Consider the following 5,619-nt stretch of genomic DNA (forward strand, 5'->3'; position numbering starts at 1 on the left):
TGATCCACTACTGCGCCCCATGGCCCAGGCGTCACCACCGCCTCCGTGGGAAGCAGCTTCCTATTCCCTGCCAGCTTATTCTATAGTGCTGTTTAAGGCATGGAATTACTTCTGTTGTCTTCCGAGGTCTAGTAAACATAAAATTAGGAAATAAAATATATTCGAAAACAGTAAGAATCTCACAGATCTCCTTTACTAATTCCTTTTCAAATCTGTGGTTATTCGAAACGTAATTCCAGTTCTGAAAAGAACAGTGTCAAGGTAATATGGTTTATAGGAGAAACCTATACAATTGGTTCTTACATCTTCCTTAGGCTTTTTCCACACTTGAAAAGTAAATATACAGAGAGTACCAGAAATGTTGCAACAAACTTCGAGGAATTGTAGAGGGTAGGAACCCTTGTCAAGAAACGGTATCCACCGACACTGCATAGCGTCGACTTTATAGGCGCTGGCGCCTGCCGCTAAGCTACCCCTTGAAACTTAATTTTTTTTTTTACTTAAACTGAAATAGCTGATTAGGTGAACTTCTATCTTTTTACTTAAATTGCTTAATGCAACTGAACCTTCTAAAACTGCTGATTGAAACTGAACGTGCTGTCGCTTTGGTTGTATTTATCATTTCAACACTGACCTACAGATACCTATACAAATAGGGATTAGGTTACCTTGTCAGGTATGTGGCGGCGTCCACATCCACTAGAACTTTACCAGGCCTACATAATGCGTCACACAGTAAATAAGTAGGAGGCGCAGTTACTCGTGCTCCCAGCTGTGCACAAACGACTGGGGAATGTGCAAGATGTATACTACTAGTATACGCAGCCTACAGCAGACGGCGCTTGTAGTCGATGACTTGCTATAGCTATTAGGGATGCAGATATAATCACAAAGAGAAACATGACAAACAGTAAAACCATATAAAAGATCTTGCTTAAGTCTGCTTGTAAAATGCGTATACAAATGGGTCGTAATAAACAAGAGTAAATAAGTTTTGAAAATCAAGAAGTATAAAAGTATGTATCACTGAGCTGCAAACGAATGAAACCTGCATGAGGGAGCGAAGAGAGCTAATTTCTCAGCGAGCCAGGCAGTATTTTGGCTAAAAACCATTTTGTAATCTTTCAGTCCCTTCAGTCAAAAACAGACAAACACACTAAATAGCTTATGACAATAGTCAGTAATCTCAGAAAATAAAACAGAATCGGTAATGTCCTATCTATAAGCTGTTAACTGCGTCATAATTTATTCCATCGTAAAAATGACTGATAAAAAACTAAAGCTGAAAAAATATAAAATTGCTTAGGTGTAAAGGACCGAACGTATGGTATACCATAACGCATGAAGCTGTTCACATATAAAGTGCAAGAACTACAAATAAAAAACCAATAGCGTTGAATAATCGGACATTTAAAAAAAATAGAATTAACTCTTTAGCTGCAAAAAAACTGAGGTGACACAAAGTGGCTGACAGCATACAACTTACTAAAACAATAACCATACGGTATCAAAATGTGTATCAGTGGCGTGTGTTATAAATGACCGAATGACCGATCGTCGAATTGTAATTGCTTGTTAAAAGAGTTATGGTGGATAACTAAGTGGTGTTGTAGTGTAAAAAGGAGAATAAATACTCTGTGCGTAGTGGGAGAATCAATACGCAGTGTGTAGTGGAACTGAATATCTGCAGCGCTGTTAAGTTGCTAATAAAGGAATGTGTTTTTATATTCGTGTATATGCAATGCTATAATGTTAAATAATGCTCTTAAGGATTTCAATAGAACAGTAATCAAGTCACCAAAAATTGTGAGTTACATTTATTTTTGTATGTATAAATTAGTGTAACGAAATGATACCTCACTAATGCTTACCGTGAATAATTATATTTAAAGAGAATTGGAACGTGCTATTTGCGTCGAATAATACGACAGGAAGTAGCAGCGCCATAATTACCAAAAACACACAGCTTGTGTTTAACAGTGTTTATTAGATTGCTCAATTTAAATACAATGAAACAGATAAATTTCACACCCTCACAGGAGCACAATAAAAGTTATTCTAAAACCCTTGTTGAAATCTACATAATAAATACATAAAACAATAAGAAAAATTCTGTTTGTGTAAATACTTAATACAGTCAAAACTTGACAGACTCATAAGCCGCAAGACTATCTTGTACAATGACTTCTCTTTTGCAATATAAATTTATACCAAGGTGTAACATTAATGCATAATATAAGGCACACAAATAACAATAAGGCAACTTCTAAAATTGCTGCGATTGGCAATGACGACACCGGGCACACGAACTTCTGAATACGGAATAATCCAGTTGATGCCAGTACAGGCAGTCACTAATTAAATAACAAACAATAAAAAACCAGCGCCTCTGCATCTGAACATTCCCTGAGAACATACGCACATGAAACTCTCCTTTATAAAAATTGAACTTCACAATCAGCATACAAGGTACAAATATGATACAAATGGCTGATAAGGGAATAGTGAAATAATTAGGCGGAGCCTCCAATATCCTGATGGGGCACTAATTACAGAGTGACCCAATTTTACAGGTTTCGAATTCATATTTCGAGCGAAAGGTATATTTGCCAAAGCAGCAGAGGAACGAGCTACAGAGCTTAACGACAGAGCCAGAAACAAAGAACATCAATACTCAAGCACGAGATCGAGACATAAGGCCAGGAGCAGGGGGCCAGTCCAATGGCGACTCCAAGCCGTCAAGCCCAGGTGCCACGCCCCACCGTACCGGACGAATTACACTGCGCTCCCCTCAACTGAAACGAAAATGAACTACAACAACACACTTGCAATTCCACTTTCACATTATATAAAAGAATTTAAAAAAAACATTAAAACAGTGATGCTCTCAAAAAGAATTTTTTAAAGTCAATGCTTAAGAATCTATTTAAACTCTCCTACACACGCGTAAATGAGATTGTTCCTTGAAACTTAATAACAACAGATGAGTATTACTTTAAACGGGCAAGAGCCCACCAGAATCACACTTTCATGGAATCTGATGTAGTTATACGAGACAACATAGTATTTCGTTACTCGTTAATTAAGTTGCTACTTTCGGTACTTTATGACCAAGATTACGACCATTTTAGATATACCATTACTCAATAATAAGGAACTCAGCGGGTTTTCTTCCATATAGCTGCAGGTCCTCCACCAAGTGGTAGGAAACTAAGATGGAAAGCATGAGCCCCGTTGTCATGAAGCGTGAGACATAACTTTGACACATCAGACTCGTTTCTGAAAACATCATTACTTAACCATAAACAAACATGTTGTGTTGGCAGAAGAGCCAACACCGTGTGACGAGAGGAGGCCCAAATGCACGTGTTTTAGCTCACGCAGGCTGGCGTGAGGAGGGAAGAACTATACTGACGTGAGGTCTGGAACATGACAAGGAATTAGAATTCAGAAAGCGGACGTAATTAGTTTCATACTTAACTTTAATCCATTAACGATGAACGTCGCTCTTGACGGTACATGAGTCACAATATTATCTGTTCAGAAGACATAGTAACTGAATATGGCGCCTTGCTAGGTCGTAGCTAATGACGTAGCTGAAGGCTATGCTAAAACTGTCGTCTCTGCAAATGAGAGCGTATGTAGACAGTGAACCATCGCTAGCAAAGTCGGCTGTACAACTGGGTCGAGTGCTACGGAGTCTCTCTAGACCTGCCGTGTGGCGGCGCTCGGTCTGCTATCACTGATAGTGGCGACACGCGGGTCCGACGTATACTAACGGACCGCGGCCGATTTAAAGGCTACCACCTAGCAAGTGTGGTGTCTGGCGGTGACACCACAAAATATATGTAAGCACACAACTACACCTGTTAAAATCAAACACACAACATATGGCCAGGCGAACGGTTAATGCCAGACGACGTTCTGGCAAGCTCTTCTTCTCAACATGCACTGCGTGGCGAGAAAAGCCGAACACCATGCCTCGTGCCGGAACCTAAAACCTTTCCGTCGCCTCCGGCCGCAGCACTTCAGTAATAACACGCACACCACGTAAAGGGCCAACCTTCCGCCCCGTTGTAAGCGCAACCGACAGACCACGCAGTCTGATCTGCTGTCTTGACGCTGCACACTTAAACAGCCGAATCCGTGATGAACAACTGACTCGCGACGGGCTAATGCGAAATCGATGGCAAAGATGACATTACAAGAAAGGGGTACTGGTGCTAGCCGCGCGACGTGCCAAGAATACTGGAAACTTTCTGTTCATTGTATTGAAAACTGAACGTGGAGTATGGCATTTTCTACATTATTATTTAATTCATTGCTTATCATATTAAAACGACAATGGGTATAGAAATTATGAGAGCATGGGAAACGGAATGGCAATATTGTGTGGGTACTAAGAAACTGAAATTCAGTGTGCTTTAGGCATTTATATAAATCCATAAAATCTATTCGTTTTTGGTGAAACTTCAACAGGATTGTTTAATAAAAATATTGTGTAGGACAGATCGTGATGAGATTCTACATTGTGTCAGAGAAACGTAGCACCATACTTCGAGGGGTTGTAGAAGCTGTGTTGACGAAAAAATGACGAAAGGAACGTGTGTCTAGAAACATCGTCCAATGATGTTACAGTGCATAGAGGTGATAGGCATCGGCGCCTGTCACTATGCTACCACTTCGGCAGCAATGTGACTTTGTGTGCTGACGGACTGGTTGCAACATTGTTTGTTATTCAGTGATTGCGACTGACTGTCACGATCGTTAGTGGAAAAGATGAAAGTAGCGGCTGCGTGGACTGCCTTTATCTCCTATGAATGTGAAGCTCTGTTGCATTGGTGGATGACAGTTTCAGACATACATTTCTGCAGTTTATTTTACTCCCATATACCGCAAAACAATGGAGATTTAGAGGGTCACAGGAGAAAAATAAACTGCAGATAATAAACTGCAGATTGAAGACCGTGTCCAAAACCATCATCTACTGAGCCAACAGAGCATCACATTCATAGGAGACAAGACCTTCCTGGGCAGTAGCTTGTTTCTCCATTGGCGAGGTGGCACTCAGATGCAGTCGCTGTATAACAAACGAAATAGTGCTGTTCTAACTAAAGTCCGCAAGTGTACAAAGTCGCGTTTGCTGACAGAGGGTGTAAGTAACCTGTTTATATGTAGGCAGCGCTTTAAACTGTATTAATATCACTGACAGCGTTGTACGCCCTCTTTAAGAGACTCTGTGTAGCTGGAAGGGCTCGGAGTTAGAAGTTAACAGTTAGAAGTTAACAGTGATGGAGATTACAAGCAGTGTTAGCGCGAGCGGACGGTCTGGGCGTGAGTCCGTTATGGAGATTTGATATTGGTTGGATATGGATTGTAAAATGTGGGTAATGGAGTTATTGACGATTATATAATTTTCGAAATGGATGTCACATGGTTAAGGTAAATCTGCTAAATACATTGTTTGCTCTGCAACCAAATCTTTTCTTTGCTGACCACTTGTATAATAGTAGTTAGAGCCTACAGTAGTTAGAATCTTTTTATTTGGCTAGATGTATACTTGCTGTATTTGCTGTAGTTCGTGCCATGAAGATTTTCTGTAAGGAAAGTTACTTACGA

Source organism: Schistocerca serialis, chromosome 1, assembly GCF_023864345.2.
Source record: "Schistocerca serialis cubense isolate TAMUIC-IGC-003099 chromosome 1, iqSchSeri2.2, whole genome shotgun sequence".
Taxonomy (NCBI): Eukaryota; Metazoa; Arthropoda; class Insecta; order Orthoptera; family Acrididae; genus Schistocerca; species Schistocerca serialis.